Source organism: Pinus tabuliformis, chromosome 2_2 (genome assembly GCF_031772625.1).
Source record: "Pinus tabuliformis cultivar Carrire ecotype Pingquan chromosome 2_2, CPIR1, whole genome shotgun sequence".
Classification (NCBI taxonomy): domain Eukaryota; kingdom Viridiplantae; phylum Streptophyta; class Pinopsida; order Pinales; family Pinaceae; genus Pinus; species Pinus tabuliformis.
This window is the reverse complement of record NC_142300.1, coordinates 996,987,774-997,012,888: the sequence shown is the minus strand read 5'-3', so window position 1 is coordinate 997,012,888 and position 25,115 is coordinate 996,987,774. Positions and strand designations below refer to the sequence as shown.

Below are 25,115 nucleotides of genomic sequence, written 5' to 3'. Positions count from 1 at the left end.
GAAAAGATAAAACTAGATAAGGTCCCTACCTATATTAACAAAACAATAACTTCATTCCTAATCTTTTCATGTGACATGCCCATGAAAATATGTTCATAGTTTAGAACATGCCACTGTTCAAGAAGCTACGTTTGTAAAAAAATTGTTCCTCCTTTACCATTTTCAATAAATGAAGAAATCACATCAATTTTTAGATATAAGGGATAATTTTTCAAATCTTTCCACCTAACAATAATATTTTTACAACTAAAAATAATTCAAAGCATACCTTTCCTTATTTCAAACTTTCCTATCTACCTAGTTCCATGCTTTATTGCAAACTTAAATTTCATATGGAGATTTTATGTAATTGATGAGAACTGGCCACCAATTTTCTTTAAATTAAATCTTAAAAAATAGTTGAAGGTTAAGCTTAAAAGAAAGAAACACAGGAAACCATGTACAATAGAAACCATATAGAGTTTATCTGGAAACACGTATTTTTTACATAAGTACATATAATGACACTTCATAATAGAACTCTTGGCTATTGTCCCAATGTCTTGTTCATGGAAGTCCACATGCAATCACTATTCATAATACAATTATTGACACGTCTAAACTCATGAGTTGTGCAAGAGGAAACTCATCTTTCAGTTTCATATCAATTAAAGGACATCTAAAAAACAAAACTCTCTTTGCTAAAAGAGTTGAACAATGAGGATATTTACTTTATAGCTATATGATACATTATTCGCTTGTTGGACATTTTAGGCATAAATAAAATGAGTATCAAATGTATTGGGATCAATTTGCCACACATTCAATGTTGCATACTCTTCCCATCACTCCTTTAGTTGAGCTTCAGTGTAAGTCTGCATGCAAGAGACCTAATTAGATGCATTTAAACAAACCTTGATTAGGAAATTTGAACTAATGATATTTGTCATGCTCTATACAGTCTATGGAGAGTACCTTTCGAGAAATCTAGTTTAGGGAATCAGCATAATAAACATCCATAGTACTCATTCTTGAAGCTTCATCCCTTATGATTGAATAGATGTTAGATATGGTATCCAGACAAATATTCTTTATTTTGTTAGCATATAAGGAGAAATTTGACATTTGCATAAGCCTAAGGGCTTCATCTACATCACTTTGAGCCACTGTTTCTAAGAATCTAAGTCAACTTAGGGCCTATGAACAATAAATCTAGACAAAATAAACAAACATAAGCTTTTGACAATAAACAGGTTTCTGGGATTAAAAGGCCAAATTTAGATTAACGTTGTTTCTTAGTCACAAATCTACTCTAGTGTTGAAAAGATGAGAACTTGAAAAGTCACTTCTCCTATAATTCACACATAAGACTAGGTAATTGCAAAAAGGAATAGACAAATTACCATTGAGATGCAAAAAATGCTTAGAAGTGTTCTAGCAGTGGTGTAAGAATGTGGTGCATCACTTTGTGCTTTTTCTTATCTCATGGAAGAATAAGCACTGGAAATATATTTGGTAAGGTCTTTAAGCATAGAAGGTGATACCCTTCTTGTCTCTGCTATATGAGCCCTAGAAAATATTAACCATCACAAGATTAAAAATTACTCAGCATTAGAGTACGATAGTTCGAGCATCAATATCTAAAGAAGAGGTGACAACAACTCACCTGAGGATGGAAGACTCGAGAGGAGTAAAGCCTAAAGCTGGTGGCTCACACTTTTGATGCATGTATAACATGTGTCTTTCCATTTCTAGATCACTATCCATATTGACTTTATCAAGTATCATCCACAACAAGTCAAAATGAGAAAGAAATGCTGAAGGAAGTTTGATATTCTCTATAGGTGTTCTTCGTAGATCATATCGACCCCTATGATAATGAACAAAATAGTATAAAACAAAACTCAAAATTAAAGTTCCATCACAAAAGTAGGATACAATGTACACTAAAATACAAGAAAGAAAACATGAGCCATACTCTCCTTTAAAGTGAAGAGTATATAAGGAACTATTAATTAGCTATGGAAATAAAAGCGAGAAAAGAAAGTTGAGAACACTATATATAGTTAAAGCTTAAATAAAACTACTACTTGAAAACAAGTAATGTAAAAAAAAAATTTATCTAAGAGTAAGGAAACAAAATCATGGTAAAAATAGATCATTAGGGGATTTTGAGGTCTAAAATGGACCTCCTAAGGAAATTATAAAATAATAGTGGAAATAATAAAAAAAGATTAGATTACATTATCAAATTTTAGAGGGAAAAAATAAACGTGTTTTTTAACTCGTATTTTCAACTTATATCCCTATGGGTTTACTCAAATTTCGAGTGGAAACACTCGTTGAATGCAAATTTTGATTACTCATCTAAGGAGTACCCATGTTGCATACTTGCGATAGACCCTACTACACAAAACATGAAAAATACATGAAAAATGTGATTGTAATCACGTTTTTTCATGTATTTCTCATTTTTCGTGTAGTGGGGTCCATCAAAAGTATGCAACATGGGTACTCCTTAGATGAGGAATTAAATTTTGCATCCAATGAGTAATCCCACTCGAAATTTGAGTAAAACCTTAGGAAGATAAATTGAAAATATGAGTTGAAAAAGTAGTTTTATTATTTTATTATTTTTTAATCTTTTTATTTTTTTACCCTAAAAATGGTGAATCATCCCCCATGGTTGACATCATCATCTTGAATCCTATTGGTTCTTATAAAGTTTATTTTTGTTGTACACTTTTCTTAGGAGTCCCATTTTAGACCTCAAATTTCCCCTAATGTTAATCATTTTTTACCAATTCGAGTTCCTGAATGGAGAAAAATTAAGGGCACTAGGATATTTGTACAAGTCAATATATGAGTTTAAAGAGGTTTCAAATTTCTCCATCCTTCAATGTATCCTAATGGTTTACAACTCCAAAAATGAAAATGTACCTCATACTTTCGATCCAAGATCCAGAACTAAAGAGCACATAACAACTTTAACAAGGCAAAGTCGAAAGAAAGGACACAAAAAAGCTTTAGTTTAAGAAAGAAGAAGTAATGAATGAATCCCCCAATAAGCACAACATTCCAATTACATATCTCTTCTATAAAAAACATTGATAAAATAAAATCATTTTCTTCTATACATGACACCTTCCGTGCGTCCCACTAGATTGATGCAATTCCATGAGATCTATCTCTAGAATTCATGACATTCACAAACTAATATTCATGGTAGGACCTGATATGAATCTACCTTCAAATTGAATGATAATAGTTGTAGCAACAGCTAGAACAATCGTCTATGCATTTAGAGATGTTGTTATGCCCTCCTTTGCAATGTTGACAGTCTGCTGCTCCATCACTTCATGAATAACAATATGGTCTGTCTCATCCATAGCACATGATTCATCACATACAAGATCCATTATTTTTTGTCACTACTCCGAAGGGTGCCGAAAAATATATGTTGGTGAAACCTCTAATGCATTGAGTCTAAAATAAAACAATTTCCAACTCCAAAGAAACCAACAAATTAAACATTGGAAAGAATAAATCTCATAAACATACCACGACCTCACCTTCAAGGACCATTTCATTGGGTGACTGGATCCCTTTGAAAAATAGTTGTCAGATCAACACCACTACTTCCTCGACCTATTGTGTAAAATCCTCGAGGTTCCACACTAATCATGCATTTCAACAACTAACTCTTTACAACTCCAGGATCTCCCATCAAACACACATGCAAAACACCTCTTATTTGCAAGTAAAATAGAAATGTGAGAAATACATATAGATTTTCCTTTGTACACAAACTCCAAAGACCAAATAAGAAAGAATAGCAAGGCATTTTTCTGAGATAGTCACCAATGGGGTAATCAAGTTTCTCTGTAAGAACTCTTTAGTAATATACCTTCATTCCATCCTTGCATTTTCTAGTTGGGGCACCAATAAGAAGCAAAAGAAGGTATTTGTTTACATCCTCGTGTCCAAATATTTCTGGAACCAAAGAACACACAAGCTTGTTGTAGATGTCCCCATCCTTAGCAAGCAATTTTATTTGTTCTTGTTCATCACCTTGTAAAACATACCTACAGTTGTTTGAAATTAATGAATAAAATAAGAAATATAGAGAAAACATGGATCAAATAAAAAATTCACTAAATGGCACATTTCAAAAAACTGCATATGCAAGACATGCACAACCAAAGAAAAATTTCTAATCTACCTACATCAGATGTGGAACTTTACATATTGAACCTTACATATCTATATAACACATACCTAATGGTATATTAACTTTGAAGACTGAATTTTGATGGAAGTATCCATCATATTGGTAAACCCACTTATTAAATAGCTACATGCATGATGTGTCCTGAATGTATTGATGACTAATTCCCTATAGAAGGAATTGCCAAACTTGTCTGTGAAGTCACATTGGAGAGGCAGTGATGAGGACTTCTCTCATTGGTTGGGAGGAGCATTGTCTTCCCGGTGGAATTTTTGGTTCACATGGATCATTAAAAGAAAAGAAATAAGTATTATAGTGGTTTATCTGTGTCGAATTTAAAAAAAGAATTACTTGTTAAGTTAGGCTCTAGATTGTGTAGAGTAATTATGTGTTCCTGAATATGAAGTTCCTTATAGGTTGAGTAGTTTGGTGGTACATGATAATCTATTGTTTGTGTCAGTGTTTGAATATATGATTATACATTTTTTGGGTGACAGGAAAAATGGAATTAGGGTTAGTACTTCGGTCAAATTGATAGCATTCAATAACCGAGTTACAATCCCTAATGATACAATAATCCGAAACATATGTAAACAAAGTTAAATTAAAGACAACCTAGTTAAAAGTTAGTATCGAGAAAAAATTATTCAGAAATTGATGTTTTGTTTTGTATCTGGCCAAACTGGAGCAGAGGGTTAGATTGTGAGGCTGACCCGAATACTAGTAGTCAGGGAATCAGTCCCTCAGACCTAGGGTTGTTCTCAATATTGATTAAAAAACTTAATAACATAGTGCAAGAGAAGTGAAAGAAAGGTGCTGCAAGAAAAACAACGAACGAATAGCTAGGGTTCCAGGTTTCTGAGCTCCATGGAGGCGCGCAAAGGGGGAGCTCCACTCCCTCCTACAAGTAAGATGTAGCCAGTCGCGGCAAGAAACCTTTGGAGCCTGTCAGAGGGACTGCTGAAGAAAGGAAAAAGAATCTGGAAGAGGATCAGGAGTTTACGAAACCAAGAGAGGTCAATAGCATGAAAGACAATGAGGAAGAAGACAAAAGACAGGGAGTAGAAAACAAGGCACAGAAGAGGCCATGCAAGCCTAAGACTGTCGTCACTCCTAGAGTAGTTCTAAATGATCCTACGCTACAGGCACATAGGGACCACATGAGGACCTATGCTATCATTTGTAAATTCATGGGATTATGGCCCACTGAGAAGGCATTACAAACGTGGATCAAATACCATTGGAAACTGAAAGGAAGCATAGACCTACACCTTGGGTCAAAGGGATTCTTCACGGTGGTCTTCACCAATATTGAAGACAAAGACAGAGTGTTTGAAGGAGGACCCTATTTCTATGCGACAGCAGGCCTCTACATGCGGCCATGGATGATGAACTTTGTCCTGGAGCAAGAAACTTTTACTTCAGTCCCAGTCTCGGTAAGACTCTACTCCTTACCTCTTGATTACTGGCAAACAGAATCATTAGCAGCCATAGGCAATAAACTAGGGCATTTTGTTAAAGCCTCTAAGGCCACCAGAAGAGGAAAATACACCTCCTTTGCAAGAATATGTGTAGAGATGGACTTATCGAGAGCCCTACCAGATGAGGTTATCTTGGTAGTTTTGATGAAGAATGGGTGCAAACAGTAGATTATGAACATATACCTTTCAAATGTCGCAGATGCCAAGAGCATGGACACCTATTTAGAGACTGCCCCCTCAGCAAGACAGAGAACAGAGGAAAAACAACAACAATGAAAGACACTGAGATCTTTCACAAAGTGGGTCATAGAGGAAAAGGGGGCAAAAGGGGGCCAAAGCAACAGCAAATAGAAGGGCAACAGGCCAATCTGAACAGGTTTCAAGTTCTTGAAGAAGAGGAAGAAATAACAAAAGAAGATCAGGTAATGGACGGAAGCACAGAGGAGAAGGAGAAAGAAGAAGACAGGGAAATGGCACAAGGTGTTTCTAAACAGAAGGAAACAATGATAAGCGATGGGGAACTTGAGATGGATCAAGAAATGACTCGGAGTGAGATGGAAACGGAGGATAATGAACTGCAAGAGATTCTTGAAAGAGAAAACATAGATCTTGAAGGATTCTTGAAACAGGGCACTGTTAGCGCTTGAAATTTCACCTCAGGCTGAAAAAGGTAAACTCCAAGGAAACATCAAACCACTTCGCCTCGTAGCTAGCCCTACGGGGCAAGAGAGGGCTCTCTCCGGTCTATCTCGGCAAAGATCTTCAACGGGCAGAGATAACCAATAAAGAACACTGATTTTAGGCTAGTAAACTGATAAAAAGGTTTGATTTGGGATTTTTAGGGTTTTGGTGGAAAATTGGAGAAAGGCAATTTTGGGTGCGGGGATTGGACACAGTTTTCGCAGGGGGTTCTTTGGGGCAAGGTAGGAGACTGTATTAATGCCTTTGAAAGATTTGGATGGATGAGAATGACTGGTGAGGAGCTAAGGAGAGCAAGCAATCACCTTGAATTCTCCTTAAACAGCTGAAAACATTGATATTAAGCAAACTTAAAGGCATAGCATAGCAACCATGAATTCTACCTTAACACTTCATTTGCCTAATTTGCAGAAGAAAAAGTAAGAAGATGATTCACATAAAAAACTTACAAGTACAAAGAGAAACACACCATCAATACATGTAACCACAGGAATCCCAAAAAGGACTGCAAAACCCTGGTCTTCCTTTGCCAAAAATTGCAGAGATACAATGAGTAATACAATAGAAGCTTTCTCCCTCAAGAGTCCAACCATGAAAATGACCAAGAAAGTACATAATATAGGCAATATAACATCTTTCCTTGCCTCTAGGGGTCGAGCTCACTATCCTAGGAGCTGTTTCAACCAATTCTAAACTGAGCACTGAAAACTAGGCAGTCAAAACAACTTGCCTCTATAAGCTAGGCAACCAATTCATTCATTAAATTTTTGCCTATCTCATGAATGAATCTTCTGGAAGAGATAAATGAGTGTCAAAATATCATAAAATTACATCATTTACAACAAGGAGGATCAAAATCCACTCCAAAAAGTCAAATCCAGTCAAAACTGCGTTTTGCTGAGCTGTAGGTGCATTTCTGTGAAAATTGCCCAACGCGTAGCGCCCTGATTCTGAACGCGTAGCGCGCCTTTGGAGCAAATTTTGAGGCATTTCCAGGTGTCCAAATGAGGCAAAAGTGGGCTTTTTGGAAAGGTCTGGATGTCTAATTTCCAGCCCAAGTGGAATTTCTGAATTTGGTGTCCATTTGCCCCTCCAAAATTGCAATCTCCCAAGACTACTTCCTGTGTGTCAAAAAAGTGGCAGAAAGTCATTTTTTGCTTGTTTTTTGACCTTCTGGAGGCTCAAAACTTGATGAAATCTCTTGGTAATTGCTGAGCAGGTGTATTTTTGCATGAAAAATCCAAAAATGTTGAGTTTTCCTGAAATGGAGTTGCCCATCTAAAGGGTCGCGCGCGGCGCGCTACGCATTGGTGAAGAAAACCTGTTTTTAGCCCAAAAATTCACAAGTGACCAAAAATGCTCAAGATTTTTTGAAATTTGTGCTGGAGTTGAGTCATTTAGCACCATGCTCCTTCAAGGAAGCCTCAGCCAAGATGTGGAGGGGATCGGGCCCTTTTCTTCGTTTTAGTGCCTTGGCCAACCGTCTTTTGAGCACCTTCATTCTCGCCTTGCATACGTGCATACGGGCCCAATAGTGGTTCTTCATGTTCCGTAGCAGGTCCTTATCTTTGTTGGCCTTGGCCAATAGCCTCTCCAAATGAGCATTGACCTGGAGGAGCATAGCCTCTCGCTCAACGGGTACCAAATCACCGGGTCTCTTGCGCGCCAAGTTGAGGTCTTCATGGATCCTCCGCAACTCATCAAGAGTGTGCTCATCTTCCAATTGCTTGTTGCGCTGCTCTAAGCAGGTGATTGTCCAATTTTCCATTTCCAACCTTTGTTGCAACGAGTCATTTTCAGCCCTCAGTTGCTGGATGATCTCCTTTGGCTCTAAGCTAGGAGAACTGATATCGAGGTCAACAACATCTATGCCTGGATCACCTGATGGCCCCTCATCAATTTTGGGTTGCTTGCCTCTCTCTTGTACCTATGCTGCTGTCGAAAACGAGGCCCCTTCCACCTGGTGTGGAGATAACACTCGCGGTGCTAATGAAGAAGGCGAGACCCCTTCCACCTGATGTGGAGAAAATACTCGCCGAGCTGATGCAAATAAGGCCTTGTGGCCTTTCTAATATGTGACCAATGGAGGGGAGCTGACATGTCTGGCCTCGGGGATATCATGCTGTCGTGAAGGTCCTCCCTCCTCATGCACAAACTCAGGAGGTGGTGGTGCTGTGAAAAAATCTCGAGAGATAAAATCCTCCCATGGGATACCCTGCTGAGCCAACTGATGCATGACCACAAGCTTGATCAAACCATAATGAAAGATGCTCCGGTGTTGTTGTGTTGGGCTCTTTCTCTGCACCAAGGGCACCATCCTCTCAATATTCCGGCACATGAAAAATGATATGTTCATCATCCATACCCATGTGAAATGCATCAACAAGCGGATATGGTACGAATACAAACGTGAAAATCTGCCCTCACAGGTGAAATAGTGAATGATGAGCCTCATCAAGGGAGCATACTCATCCCTCAAAAATCTGAAAGGAAATACACCAGTCATGTACCTCATGTACACAGGTTTAATGTAGGGCTCATATTGAAATCTGTCCAATAGTTTGTGCTTGTTCCACTCTTCTCCAACATTGGGTATCCCTGTTGCTTGAGCAACAATCTCAGGTGACAATATAAAATCCACCCCTGCAAGACTTACATGCCCGTCATGCAAATGCGAAACAAACAAGCGGACCAATTCCCTATGGTGCTGGATTTGAGAAATCCTCTCGCAAAATTCATAACATGACTGATGGCGGAAACATGTGACTGCAAGTGGACAAGCCTGCAAATAGGTCAAAGAGGTGGGCTCCTCTCTCACATGGTGACCACCCTTACCACCCCTGTGAGGCCTCCTTTGTACCTCAACCTCTGGTGTTGACTCACGGTCATCACTTTGCTCATAGTCGGTTTCGGTTTCTGACATGGTTTCAAGAGAAAAGTGGCTGAAATGTACTGCTGCTTCTGCTCAAATGACCTGCTATTTTTACTGTTGAAATGCTGCTTCAAGGGGACAAATAACACAACGGAGATGTTAGGGAAGGGAGACTTTTAAGGGGAATTAGGGAAAATATATGAAAAAGGGAATTAAGGGAAGGAATCATGACATATACAACATGATACAATTATAATTTGCCAGGGTTTTATGGGAAGTAGGGTTTAGGGTTATGTTATTGAATTTTAGGGATAGGGGTAGGGTTTTGGGCCTTTGATATTTTTGGTAGGGAGATTAGGTAAAAATGATAAGGGAGGTGGCTGGGATGTGGGGAAAAAATGGGAGTGAAAGAGATGACCTTGAGAGCAGCAAAACAAAACCCTAGCTTTACTTGCACTTTGACATTTTTAAGCAAATACACATGAACTTCTCATTTCAAATTGATGGCATTAAAACACATTTCCCATGCTCATTTTTCTTTATCAAGCAAAATACTTTGATGATCAGAGGCCTACCTGCAACCTTGAAGAAATTTGGGGTCGTTTGAAGCTTGTAGGCAAATTTTTTGTGTGTTATACCCCAACGCGTAGCGCGCGGGTCCTGACGCGTAGCGCGTGCCCAATGCGTAGCGCCCGTGTTTTTTTCCCATTGTGCTGACCGCCCCGACGCGTAGCGCCTGCCCAACGCGTAGCGCGCAGGTCTTGATGCGTAGCGCGCGGGCTCTGTCCACCAACTTGCACATTTTTCACACTAAATCGCCTTTTGCTCTTACTTTTGGAGTCTTGGAAGCAAATAATGATCAAATGAAGGGAGGGGAGCTTTTATAAACTTGATTTGAATTAATTTCCCCTCAAACCCACTTTCTAATGTTTATAAAATGACACTTTTCAAAATTTAAATGCTGCTGACTTATGGTTTCCTTTTTGTCCTGAAATTGGTTGAAATGATGCTTTTTCTTGAAAATTTTTGCAGAGGTAGCTTCTGAAGAGTCTTGGCAAAGGAGACCAGGGCTGCATGCCAACTTCTGGAGAGTTTGAATTTTTACAAATTTTTACAAAACATGAGAAAATGACCTTGCCTTCAAAAACAGGGTTTTTGAACTCAAGGTAGAAAAAATAGTTGTACAATATGAAATCCTTTGAAGTGATGCTTAGATAGACATCCCTCTGGCCTGCTAGGCATTTATTGACCTTTAAAGACATGACCTCAAAGACAAATTGGACCTAGGACCTTGACTTAAAAACAAGACCAATGACCCTATAAAGAATTTTATTGACTGAAACATCTTGAACCAGCAGTGCCAAGAGGGGAACATAAAGACACTTCTCCTCCATCAGGGTTATGGCATGCCTAATGGAATGCAATAAGATGACACTGATGAGACACCTACTAATGAAATGCAAAGAGCTTTGATCGCTGATGGAGGGCTACTAGACCGACTCTAACATGCACCATTGGAGGGGTAGAATCAGTACCTCAAGAAGATTCAATCGAGTACAGTAGCTGTATCTATGGAAAACTCAGGAAAGATAACAAGCAAGGAAAAACAACAATGAAATGCAGGGCAGCGAAGGAGTGAAAACTATGAAAACCACACCAGGATTAGCTCCCAGAAACCCAGGAAAGAAATGAGGCAAGAAAAATCAGAATGAGCTACTAATGGAATGTGGAAAGCTAATGATAGATTCAGGTAAGATGAAAGATCTATCCAGTTACTCTTTCACAAATCTTTAATAATGAATTTCACAACTTGGAATATTAGAGGCTTAGGAAGCAGGAGAAAATAGAGAATACTTAGCAATAGAATGAAACAAGAAGCTCCAGATATGATCTTTATCCAGGAAACTAAATGTTCCATTCAAAAAATCAAAGAAATTCATAGTAAATGGCTCAATAGATTTGAGTTTCTAGAAGTTAAAGCAGATAACACAACAGGTGGCATTCTCACTCTTTGGAATCCCCAAAAGATTGGTATAATAGATGCTGAGGCAACTAGGAATTACTTATCAGTGATTATTCAACCTGTAGGAGATAGCGAGACTTATCTGGTCACGAATGTTTATGGCCCACAAAGAATGGATGACAAACTCGGTTTTCTAGATTCTCTTGTAGATTTAAGAGACAGGCATGTAGGAGTTCCATGGATCATGGGTGGGGACTTCAACATGATCAAATCACTGACAGAAAGAAAAGGGGGAACAAGAACTTTAAGTAAAGATTCTACAGCTTTCCAAACTTTCATAGATAATATGGAGCTAGTTGACACAGAAATGAATAATGGCCTTTTACTTGGAACAACAAAAGAGGAGGGGAGTCTCAGGTAGCTTCTAAGTTAGACAGATTCATTATTTCAAAGGACCTTATGCTCATAGACAAGGAAATGATAGTGAGAATTCTCCCCTTTAGAGGCTCGGACCATTGGCCTGTACCAATGGAAGTACAGGGTATTGGAACCCCCAAGAATAGACCTTTTAGATTTGAGAATATATGGCTTACACACCCGGATTTTATCAGCAATATCGCAAGATGGTGGAAAGAAGATCTCAATGTTCAGGGAACAGGAATGTTTCTGCTCCACAAAAGACTAAAATACATCAAGCTCAAACCCAAAGTCTGGAACAAGAATGAATTTGGTAACATTTTTGCAGCGAAAAAAGAGGTTGAAGGTAAAATGCAGAACCTTAATCAAACTCTTATCACAGAAGGTTTTGATAGAGGCAGAAATGAACAAGTCACCAAAGTACATCAAGACTGAGAGAACTTATGTAAACAAGAGGAAATATATTGGAGACAAAAATCTAGAGTGCAATGGCTAAAAGAAGGGGAACGAAACACCAGTTTTTTCCACAGATCCACCATGGCAAACAGATCCCACAATAGGATCTCTTCAATCAAGGACGAGGAAGGTCATTTTCGTAATTCCCATGAAGAGATTGAAACTGTGTTAGTACAACACTTTCAAGGCATAGCGAAGGAAACCAATGCAGATAGAGATCATTTTATCCAAGACTTAACTAGGCATATACCTAGATTAGTTTCCAGAGAGGACAATTTCAATCTTAATAAGCCAGTGACTGAAGAGGAGGTAAGTGGGGTTGTTAAGGAGATGCAGAATGGCAAAGCACTAGGCCCGGATGGTTTTAATGTGGATTTCTTTAAAGCCTTTTGGAGCATTGTTAAACAAGATATTGTGCAAGTAGTTGAGGATTCTAGATTGGATAAAATAATTTTGAAGGCACTCAATACTTCTTTCATTTCCTTGATCCCCAAACAGGATAACGCTCTGACTCTAGACAGATTCAGACCTATAGCTTTGTGCAATGTGGTGTATAAAATAATATCCAAAGTGGTTGCCAATAGACTAAAACCCCTTCTTCCTACTCTCGTTTCTGTGGAGCAGTCAGGATATGTGGAGGGTAGACAAATTCTCAACAACATCATTCAAGCGCATGAAGTGGTTCATTCATTGTTAAGCCATAGGAAGGCGGGAATGATCATGCAATTGGACCTAGCCAAAGCGTATGATAAACTGAATTTGACCTATATTAGGAAGGCCCTTCTAGCCTTTGGTTTCGATCATAATTGGGTGAGGTGGGTCATGGCTTTGGTCACTTCCTCTAGCTCTTCAATTTTGGTCAATGGCTCTCCTTCCAAGACCTTTACTCCTTCAAGAGGTCTTAGACAGGGAGATCCACTCTCTCCCTTTCTCTTTATCCTCATGATGGAAGGACTTGGGCGATCCATTAAGCATGCTAAAGAAATGGGTAATATCAAGGGTATCCAGCTTTCTGAAACTGGTAAAGCTTTGACCCATCAACAATTTGTTGATGACACTATGCTGCAGGGTATCCCCACGGTAAAAGAAGCTCTTGCTTATAAACAAATCCTGTGAGACTTTGCCCTGGCCACAGGTATGGAGGTTAATCTTTCCAAATCTAAGATTTTTTTCTTTAATACTAATATTGCTATTCAGAGAAATATCTCTAGAATTTTAGGTTTTCAAAGGGAGGTCCTTCCATCCAAGTACCTGGGAGTCCCTCTAACTGATAAACCCCTGCACAAAAGCATCTGGGAGCCGCTCATTAATAAGATGCATGACAAAATCAAAAAATGGACTATCAGGTCTTTAAATTTGGCGGGTCGGTTGGTGCTTACAAAAGCAGTTTTGCAATCAATCCCCATCTTTATGCTTTCAGCTCTTCCAGCTCCAAAGGGGGTGTTACTTCAATTCAGAACCATTCAAAGAGACTTTCTTTGGGGGAAGGGGGAGGAGAGAAAGAAATGGGCCTTAGTAGCATGGGAGAAGATATGCAAACATAAAACCCATGGAGGTCTTGGACTAGATGATCCAGATGTTCTCAGCAAAGCTCTAGGAGCAAAATTATGGTGGCATTGGGTGAACGAACCAAAGGCTCATTGGGCTAGTGTTTGGAAGGAAAAATATGCCAGGTCTTGGCAAGAAAATGGTCACATAAGGATGTCGGGTAACATAAAAGGATCCCACATCTAGAATAAAGCATGGGAGAACAGAGACCTAGTGCATAAAAACAGTTTCTCGGAGATCAGAGAAGGAGACCTGGCTTTGTTTTGGGAAGATAAATGGAAACAAGAACCTACACTGTTAAGAGAGGACTTTCTAGCCCTTAAGAGAGAAACAGACAACAAAGGGCTTTTAAGGGTTAGAGATTTTTGGGAACAAACCAGTACAGAAGTCAAATGGAGAACCTGGAAGACTTTAGAATTAGGGAATAATAACCCCCTGAAAGCAAAAGCAGAAGCACTACTAATTATCTTGGAACAAAGGAAGATTTTGGTATCAGAAGGGCATGACCAACTTAGATGGGGCCACAACAAAGCAGGCACCTTCAATATTAAGGAGGCCAAAAGTCTAATGCTAGAGCATGACTCCAATAGACCGGACAAAGTGTGGTAGAACCTGTGGAGGCAGCAAGGTTGGATGAAAATCAAACTTTTCATGTGGTTGGTGCATCATAAAAAATTCTGACTTGGGACAATATTAGAAAGAGAGGGGTGCTAGGACCTTCTAGATGCCAGCTCTGTGAAGCTCAAGAGGAGACGAAGGAGCACCTTCTTAATGATTGCACCTTTACCTCTAGCTTGTGGGACGCCTTTGCCACAATTTTTCAAAAGACGGATAGGGACAGAGTAAGCATCAGAAATACCCTAAATAACTAGAGACGAAACTTCTCTGAGCATGAGTTTCTTAGCCTAGCTTGGGTTCTCACACCAGGCTTCATAATTTGGAATGTGTGGAAAGAAATGAACAATAGAATTTTCAAAAATGTTCGCAGCACCACCCAACTCATTCTTGAGAGGATCTTAAGACAACTCAAAGAGACGGTGGGCTCTTTTGTGAAAAACTCCCCAAAAAACCCTCCTTCTATAACAGAGATTCAGATTCTGGGTCGACTGGGGATGTAGGGCTTATTCCGCAGGGGATGGTCAAGAAGGCAATGAATCCTACTAACAAGCCAGATTTTTGGCATCCTCCCCCTCAAGGTTTTCTGAAATTCAACATTGACGGGGCCTCAAAGGGCAACCCAGGTCTTGCTGGTTGTGGAGGGGTGCTACGAGATGAGAATGGATGTATTCTTTTCATCTTCCATTGCCATCTGGGAAAAGCTACAAATAACATGGCTGAATTAATGGCTCTTGAACAGAGTTTAGATTTCCTGAAGCAGGACAATCTCCAGAACACTATTATTGAAGCCGATTCTGAGTTGATCATCAACTCGGTTAAAAGAATTTGTTGTGGATCAGAGCCGAAAAAAGTTTCAAGTCATTGGAGGCTAATACAAGTCTTTCAAAGGATACAAATTAACCTCCAAGATCTTCGCACAGTGAGTTTCACCCATGTTCGAAGGACGGCTAATAAACTGGCAGACATCATGGCCAATCAAGGAGTAGTATGTACTAAAAACAGGGTCAAGTTGACAATGCGAGAGATGTCTCAGAACATATGAAAGGAGCAGTGTTGTGGTTGTTATCACTCAGGTTTTTCCCCAGGAAAGCTCTAATTTTGTAAGGTTTTGTTGAAGTATATCAAGGTCTAAATCAGCAGAATTTTCTATATTTTCTTGTCTTCTAAGGCTCTTAGAGATCAAGTTAGGATTTTCAAAAATAGTCGGAGGATTTGGATCAGGATTTGACCTAGTGTAATGAGTTTTCTTCTTTGGAGCCAGCTTCTAAATGTGTTTTTGGTATTTTCTGGAAATGTTTAAAGATCACAGTTTTTGACAATATTCTGAAGGAAGCTCTTTTGAAATATAGGAGGCTTTGGGCTTTCCTTTGAATATGCTAAAACAGGGAAACTGATCAAATCTTTGAGGCAGCTGTTTAAAGCCTAAAACTAGACTGGAGATTGACTGAAGCAGCGTTTATTTACTCCTGTAAATGCACAGCAAAAACAGTTTCAAAGGCTACCTGGCTAACTTCAGACTCCATCTGTAGCTTTAGAAAATAGACAGCAGTAACAAACAGTCATTCTGGTCCCCAGTGGAGTCGCCAATGATGTTATCACTCAGGTTGTTCCCCAGGAAAGCTCTAAGGGGGGAATACGGCCAAGGTAACCACTAACCAGTCTTTTAGCTACAGATTCTAGCCAATCTGCAACCAAAGAGGGTTCTCTCTTTGTAATTTAGCTTTGTTTTGAAGTATTTTAGGCTAGTTATGATGCACAGGGTTTGGTTTTAAGTTTGTTGGATGGTGATCTTAAACAGAGCTGGGATGCAAGTCTAAAACAGTTTATACCATTGGGCAAATGGGGTCAATGAGGACGAACTACTGAGAGTGTTTTCTTTGATAAAGGGCAATACTACAGAGCAAGATAATCGATCTTGGAACAATTTTAAAATCTGGAAATTGGTGGAATGTAAGCCAGTGGATGAAGGGCAGTTAAGAATCCTTCATCATGTTGGCAGAGGGAAAGTGCATGAATATTATCAAGGAGCAGTAAAGAATTCCTAGGCAATATTCAAAGTGAAAGAATCAGTGGAAACAAGAGCAGCTAAGAATTCCTGTTTATGCTAACTCTGAAGAAAACATAATTAACAACAGAGATTGAACACAGAGTGTATTTAAACAAATTCTGGGCTATTCTTTTTCTCTATTACTAAGATTATGAAACATATATGAATTTTGCAAACACAGAAGACACAAAACGTAGTTTAGAACAACTTATTGATCCATAGAAAGACACAGGAATTCTGTAGTAGGTCCCAGAACATCAAATCCACATTCAGACGGTCCAGCAGCAGTGAACTTCAACAGCCTTTGTATTAAAAAGTCTCAGAGTTACAGCGCAGTCCAGAGAGAAAATCACCAACCCCGAATACATCTCATGGGGAGGTATTTATACAAAAAGGAGATACAAAATATCGTGTAGATAAGCTATCAAGCAATAACTTCCTTCACCTACTCTACAGAAGAAGTAAATGAGAGAAATGAATGCAGCAGTAAATGTTGGTGTGCTGGCTGTTTAGTTTGTCAGATATATTTGACTTTTTGGACTGAGTGAGTCGGCTGGTAGCTGTGTCTTTGTTCTGCGTTCCTGTGTTGCTGTCTTGGCCTTTTATCTGTGTGTGGTCTTGCATTAATGAGCTATAGTCCCAACCTGATTTCCTCTTTCTGTTGTTTTCATTCTTTGACAGGTGGCCCGTGCATTTGAATTTGCTGATATGTAGCTGATCAAAAAGAAAAAGAACCAAAATTACCTTGGTAAAACCTCCAGCATCCCCTGCCACCATTGGTCTGTTGGCAACTGATGTCTTTGTATTTTTATTAGTGTTTCATCAGCTTCAGTATACCTGTAGAAGTTGGGCTGGACTTCAAAAAGATGATTTATCTCATGTTCAATGTAGAACAAATTTTCTAATTTGTCATATAGACTCTGTCCAGAGGGAGGCACTGTGTCTTCTGAAATGCTTGATGATGTTGTAATTTGATTGGAAACATAGGTATTTACCCTGTTAGCATACTGTTCATGTGTTAACAGTCTCCCATTGCTGGTCAATAAGCTGGGTAACCCTTTGCTCTACAACATTGCAAACTTTTCTTTGAAGGCATTTATTTCTGTCTGCATTTCTTGGCATTTTCTTTCCATATTTTGAACAAAATTCCTCAGGGTCAGCACCTTTTTCACTATCAAAATGGTGTCTGTTCTGTTCCTGATATCTAGAGCTGCTAGTTGTTCTTTGGTATGAGTATTCAAAAATTGAATGAGTCTATTGGCCTGCTCAGGCATGTTTCCCAATGATGCCCTGGCCCTTTGAATCTCTACTCGGGCTATTTCTATCAATTGTATTTGCTCATGTATCATCTGAATTGATTTCCATTGGTCAGTGATAGACTGGCCAATTTTGGTCCACAAAATTGTTTTAATGTCTGCTAGAGGTTTATGAAGAGTGAGATCTTTTTCCAAGGATTTCACCTTATTCTCCAAGGCCTTTATCTCTCTGGTTTTCTCTGCCACTGTTATCTTGGATTTGTCATAGCTTACCTCTAGCTTGGCCAACTTTTCTTTGGCCTCTTTCAACTCTGACATTTGGATTTCTAGCTCTTTTACTGCTCTCATCATTTCTTCCATGCTCATGCTAGAGTCTGGTGCTGTTATTGCTGCTGCTACTGAAACATTTGTGGTTGATGTACCTGTTGTTGATGCTGGGATGATAGGAGGGATTGCTGCTGCAACTGTGGGAGGGGCAGCGGTGACTGTTGGAGCTGTTTCAGGTGGCTGGGAGGTCGACTCTCCCTGCTTGGCTTGCAATGCTTTCTCCAATTCTTGCTCCGTTGCAATTAGCCTTTGATTCATCCTCATCAGCAAATCCATCATATCTTCTTCTGCCTTTTCTTGTGCAAGTTCTGTAGTTTGTGGGTGCATGGTTGCAGGCAGTTTTAATTGCTTTCTAAGTGCAGCAATATCTTCTTCCTTTTTCTTTATAAGGGCTTTGATGCCCTTAGCATCCTTAGGATCATGCCCTAGCTCAATAATAATTTCCTCCAGGGTCTTTATTCTGTTGTCTTTAGCCAAGGAAGATATTTTTTCCAATTCCAATTGGGCAGATGTATTGCTTAATGACTCCTTCAATTGGTGGGCCAGCATTGCCTTGTCTGCCAATGTAGCATAGACCATTTTGCCTGTTTGCTTGTGCAGCTCAATTTGGTCCATTGGGTGTATGTCTTTGGTGAGGACTTCTAGATTTGTTTTTATGTAGTCCGCAACTGTCTGTGGTTGCTAAACTTTAGGCTTGAAATGACTTAAGATCATTTTTTCCTCCTTAATGTCATAAGCTGCCATCAGTCTTTGCTGTTTGGAGGGTGTTGTTTTGAGAAGTTGATCATAAAGCTGTATTCTCAATAATTCATTTTGGGCTTTAATTTCCATGAATGTTCCTTTAATACCAGATGGTTGCTTACTTTGCTGCTTTGAGGAGGACACCTCCATACCATGTTGCCTCTCCATTTCTTGCCTGTGAGAGCTGGTGGATGTTTGCTGGCTGGTTTCCCTCTCCTTCCTTGGACTCCCTGTGATTTCTTCACTAATTTCCTCTTCAGGTTGAGGATCTACTCTTTGCCTTTTGGCCTCTGGCTGCTCTGTTGACCCACTTGCAGGTGTGGTTTCTTCTCTGTCCCGTTTCTTGCTTCTTTCCTCATTGAGAGGAGTCTGTAATGCTGGTACCTGTGGTGCCTCTGTCTGTAGTGAAGGGGCTTGCCCTTGACCCTGTTCCTTTGAGGTAGTTGGCTGGTCTGTCATTGTTTCTTGCTCTGTATCTACTACCTCCTTGCCTTTTGTTGTCCCTGCTGCTGGTGTAGTCCTTTCTTGGGCAGCTTGTGAAGCTGCAGTAGTTGATGTGCCTTCTCCGACTTGCTGTGGCAGTTTGAATGACACCTACCCAAAAGAATCCAAGTCAAGAGTCTTTTCCATATTTTTCATAGTTTGCTCCATTTTCTCTTCCTCAGTGAACTGTTCAACTAGTGTGCCTTCTACCCACTCATCTTGGTTGGCAAATTGTTCTATTTCTAGGATTTTGCAATGTTCATAAGCTGACAGCCTATATTTTATTTTTCTTGCATTGATAAAGCCATTTGGGTCATAGGGTACCCACCAAAAGCTCCTTTTTAATCTGAGTTTTTCACCCAATATCTGATCGGCCTCTTGCCATCCTTCTTTTTTGTTCATGACATAGGGGCCTAGTTGGTCTCTGAATTTCAACTGAGCCTTTTTCTTGGTGCTATGGAAATGAGTCAAATCTGAATTGATAAATTGCTTGTAATATTCCAAGGCAAACAGTCTCATTGGCACATATCTTGGCAGCCTGTAGGGGCACAGCTCACAGCCATATATCCTGATGACAGTGTGATTCTGGTAGAAGTACCAGTCACCTATTTTGTAGCTTTTGGAGAGCTGCAATATTTTCTGCATATCATAAGACAGTCTAGGAGGAGGAGTTCTCTTTAGGAGAGAAGAGACTGGATAGACAAACATGTCAATGAACTCACAGTAGGAGTAGGGAGAGCTGTGGACTTCATGAAAGACTGAGGTCCAAAAAATCACAGACCTCTTTTCTCCTTTAGAGTCCAATCTTTTGATGGGGAATTGGAAATAGTCTGGCTGATAATACAGGAACAGATGATAGATGTAGGATGAATACTTGAAGACTCCCTCCCTATCTAGATTCAATAGTTGGTCATGTATCTTGCTGGCAATGAATTTGGCATAATTGTATTTGATAGCAGGGGGCTGCCCTGGGGTAAATGCGGACAGTAAGACCAATATAGTTTCATCAATATGTTCACTTGTCTTGAAACCCAGAACATAAGATATCATCTCAACCAGTAATTTACCCACTTCATTGAAACATGCATAGTGAAAAGGAGGTGGCTCTGTAGGCTGGCGATCTGCTCTCATAAATACTTGGGCAATTCGGGTTATTTCTGAGCTGGAGAGTTTGGGACCTTCATCAAGCAAAAACTTCATAGAAAGAGGGAACAGAAGCTAAGTTGGTTTGAAGTTTAGCATTTGATTGATGGAGTCAGGAGTTATATGAAAGAGGATGCTCCCAGATGGAGATTTGACTACCCTTTGAGTTGGTTCATAGTTTTCACAGCAGAGGTGAATTATCTCAGGGAAGATATTGACAGAGGGGAGGAAGTATATGGGTAGATTTGATTCCCATATCCCATTAAAATAATTGTTATTCAAATAACTGTTCCTCAGCTCACAGAATGTCTGCAGGTGGTTTCTATCACCAACCAACTCTTGGATTATATAATCCCTATCAGCCAAAGGTAGTGATTCCAATTCCTTGTGGGGTGCATTGAGAGGAGTGACATTCAAGGCTGTTGGAGTCTCCATCTTTAAATTCTCTGTGTTTTTTATTTGAATGTGGGTCTATGCAGCAACAGAACACTGAGTACTAGCTCTGAGGTTTTCCCAGGGAATTGCAGACTGAGCCTTATATAGAAATGGCCTCACTGTGTAAAATTTATAGAAAAGACAAAGTCTGCAGAGTTTAATTGGGAGGCTGGATAAAAACGGAGGAAATGGTGCTCTTTTGCAGGTGAGTTTGGCAAATTAACTCAATATTTGGGCAGTTTTGGAGATTTTGCCGGCGGAAATGGGCTTGAATTGCAGTTTAGTGGGCAATTTGCAGAGGAGAACAGAGTTTGCAGGTTTTCTTTGGAACAAAGGGTCACACAACGAATTAAAATGCAGAGATTTGTGGGTAGGAGCGCATTTTAATTCGAATTTTAGTTCTTCGGGTGATTTTAACAGAGAAATTTCGGAAAAACAGGGTTTACGGGTGAATAACGGGTAAATACCTGTTTTATAGGCGACTGGTACGAGCTGCGGGTACAATACTGAGCTGAGGGGGCCAAGTTTGCAGAGTGAATTCGCCTGGGTGGCGGACTGGAGTTTTGGTGGCGAATTGGTCGTAAGTTGCATGCACAGTCTCCGCAAACGAACAAATAGAAAATGAACAAAAACCATCACTTTCACGACTTTTAACACAATTTGGGCTTTTTCGGGCTTTTTGGCGCTTTTTTGTGATGATGTCATCATGACGTAATTTTGTCGTGTAGCGGGGTATGGAGGATGACATGTTGGATGACGTGGCGGGTGGCACGGAGGTGAGGTGGTGATGTCAGCAGGTGACATGGTGCTGATACAGAGTGGTGGTGGGTGACGTGGATGCGACGTCATCAGGTGACGTGGGTATGACGTCAGGGGGTAGGCAGCGGGGCGGTAAGCGGTATTCCCCGCACCGCCTTTGGGCCATGGTGGTTTCGGAGGGGAGGGCTCCGATCACGCTGGGAAGCCGACGCGTGGCAGGGGTACGGCAGAAATACCGCCAATCCCCCGGACGCTAACGTTCGGCGGATGGGAGCTTCCGATATCGCCGCCAGCCATTAGATCTATGGCGCTGGATCGGACGGTCGACGGGCGAGGTAAGTGGCGGAGGTTTATGATACGGGACCCGCGTTAATATTTCGGCATTAAATAATGTTTGTAGGGGTTTAAAACCTTTGATTATGGGTTTTATGTGGTTTATGCAGGCAGCTATGGTTATTTGTTTAACCAAATGTCAAACAAATCCCAATATATACATGCGCGCCAGGAGTTAATATATGGTTTATGTGGGGGGTTTCAGTGCGGTTGTTTATTTAACCGGATGTCAAATAAACCCCAATGTTTTTGAATGTGGAGGGGCTATTATTAAGGTCCCAAATGAACCAATAATTCCCCAAAACTTTGTTATAAGGCTATAGTTTCCAGGGGTAGGGATATTATGTATTTTTTGGGTTTTTTGTATAGTTTTTTATAGAATAGGGGTGGGAAAATGATAAAGGAGCTATACAATAGAGTCAATGTTAATATGATTTTATGGATAGATAACGCTAAGTTTATAAGGTAATAACTTAGGTTTTTTGGGAAATGAAGTAAAATGGTAAGATATTTTACACAAGAAATGTGGCTTGTTTTGACTAAGTAAACACAAAGTTCCACTTAGTATTTATCATAAAATGAAGTGAACTAGGACTACTGGGCAGATCCCAATGTCCTTGAGGGGATGTCAGTAAGGGTACTTGGGGGAATGAGAGGGGAAATTAGTCATGCTCCACTGTTTTACAACCAAACAACTGCCATGGTACTTGTGACATCCATGAGATATGTCTTTCTTGACACAACAAAAATGATCACAATCTTGCTTCTGCAACAGCAAACTGCCTACCCATCCTAATATACCTAGCATTTTTTCTTCCTTTTGATTGGGTGCATTTGGACTAGCAAACCCTGTCTCTATTTTTTTTCTTTTGACTGCCCTCCTATCTAAGTCTACCCTTATCTCTTCCAAGGGCCCAGATTAAGCAGTTGGGCTCCTTTGTTTCACTACCTATTTACTCATCTGCCAAGCTTAAACTGTTTGGACAGATCTTTATTCTCTATTCTAAAGACAAGTAAATCGAAACATGATCTAACTAGGATTGAACTGTCTGGCTATTCATCAACTGTGTCAAGAATCAACCACCTGTACACAATGAAGTTCTTCAAAAATGGAACAATAGTGGCATTTAAACTAGCACACTTTCCTGGTCTTTTTGGCTTGGGGTTCATTTCTATTATTTTTCTCTTGACCATTCCCTTCTTTTTGCCCTTTGATTTTTCTTTTAGGGCATACCCTCTTTTCATTTTTTAATTTTCTTCATTTTTTTACAAAATATGGAACCTTTGCAGCATGAAAGGATGAACATATTTGGCTCTTCTACAGTCAATCATGAAAAATGAAACCTATTGCTATAGGAACCTAACAGTGGTCAGGCAGAAGAGGACAATAAGATTTTCCATAACAGGACCATGGATATGGGACCTGATTGACTTTTTTGCACTTGTAAGAATGCTTTTGGCATGCAGGTTTCAGAATGGCAACAATGTACCAGAAGAGTCAAGGAGACAGCCGGAAATGGGAATTTTCATCTTCCTTTGGTCGGGCACCGGATTCCAGTCCTCCGTGGTAGATGCAAAACCATTTTTTATGTCGACGGTGCTTTTACCACCCTTGAGGCGGTTTTTTTTTTTTCGCACCACTTTCAGGATGGAAGTGGTATTTTTCATTTTGGTGCGATTCCACTCAACGCGCAACACGTGGCAGAGAGCGGGGAGGAAAAACCGCCACTCATCTCACAATAAACTTGGGGGGGTTAAGGGTGTGCGATATGATTTGCAACCGTTGGATCGTTAGCGATCAACCTATGGCCAGGATTGATCGTGCTAATTGTTGGGTCCGTTTTGGGGGTTATAGATTGAGCTGTTTGATCGCACCTTCTGGAATAGCAAGCACGCGGTGGATTTCGGGAGGAAAGATACACGAGGGTTAAGTGAAACTTGGACTTGATATTTTTATCAATTCAAATCTATAGTTTCCATCGGGTCCGTTCTTCCGGGTAATTGGTGTGCTCATTCGCCACCCAATTTGTTTCTCAGCCGCTGGATCTTTCGAACCAGATCTAACGACTTGATTTGGGCTTGTGCCTTTTGTATACTATCTCTTTTTATAATTTTGAATAGAAGGATTCGCCCTTGCCTCAGCCAAAAAAAGAAATAACCATGTTCACCAAAAATAGACGAATGCAAAGAAACTATAACAGTAGAATGAAAACTAGTATAATTTCACACCTCAAGTACTTAACCATGAATGGAAGAAAGAGGGTAAATATACATGTTATCAAATACAAGCACATTATGCTTGAGAATGAAAATAATTAATTCATAACACTGCATTAAAATTGTAATTAATATTATATGGAAAAAGGAAACAAAAGACTCGTCATCATGCTGCAAGGGTTAGAATACAAATTCCTATTTAACAAAAGGAGAGGGGTCATCGAACACTGCTCTGGTATATACATATGAAATTGTTCACCACAAAAATATGGGTAATTAAATGTACCCCAACTCCCTAAACCCCATGAACAATCAGTAAATATCCTAGCTCTTACAAGGCTACCTAATGGACCTAAGAACAAAGCCATGCATTTAAACAAGAAAATTTGACATTCAATAGAAGAGTCAAGCTCTGAAAACACCTGGAAGGGAGAAAATGGAAGTTAGTTTTCAGAGAGAGAACCTTTAAGACAAACATTGAACTCTTTGGTGACAAGTAACAACCCTTCCCAACAACATTACCTATGTGGAAGCAAGAAACCAGGTTAGCAGATTGGAAAACAAATAATGGAAAAAAGAACGAGAAGTGGAGATTAAGATAGGGCTTTCAATAAAATCTTTACTTGAAGAATGTACTACAACAACCTTTCATGGTGGACCTGCAACGAATAGGGAGATTCCACTAGTTAAAATATTATTTAACCCTAAACAAAGGAAGAAAGGTATCCATGATGTGGAGTCATACCTTCGAAACCTTTGACAAAAAAGGAACTAATAGAGACCTGGGAACCGAAGTATAGAACTTCAGTGTATCCTATTTGCACACTAAATAAATTAAAGAGTAAGCTCAACAAGAGGTGCACATATAAGTCTGAACAAGAGAAATTTCAACACAAAGAAAATGCTCCATACCCTTCAAACGAAACTAGAACAAGAGAAGAGCAGTTCTCTTGCAGGATTCTCTAGGTGGAAGAGTCAGGTGCAATGGAGAGGAGGGCGTGAATGACCAATTACAATGCTAGAGAGGGAGATTGCTTACCTTGTAACCAGCTCCTCCAATCTTGACCATCAGTGTAACCTTAAGTGTTCCAAGTTGTTGATCTTGCACTCATC

At 39.8% G+C, this 25,115-nt stretch overlaps 1 pseudogene; it reads right to left on the bottom strand.

Moving 5' to 3' along the window:
* Positions 1-749: 749 nt before the first annotated feature.
* The window catches only part of LOC149196704 (DNA replication licensing factor MCM7-like), a 35,107-nt pseudogene continuing 10,741 nt past the window's right edge, over positions 750-25,115 (bottom strand).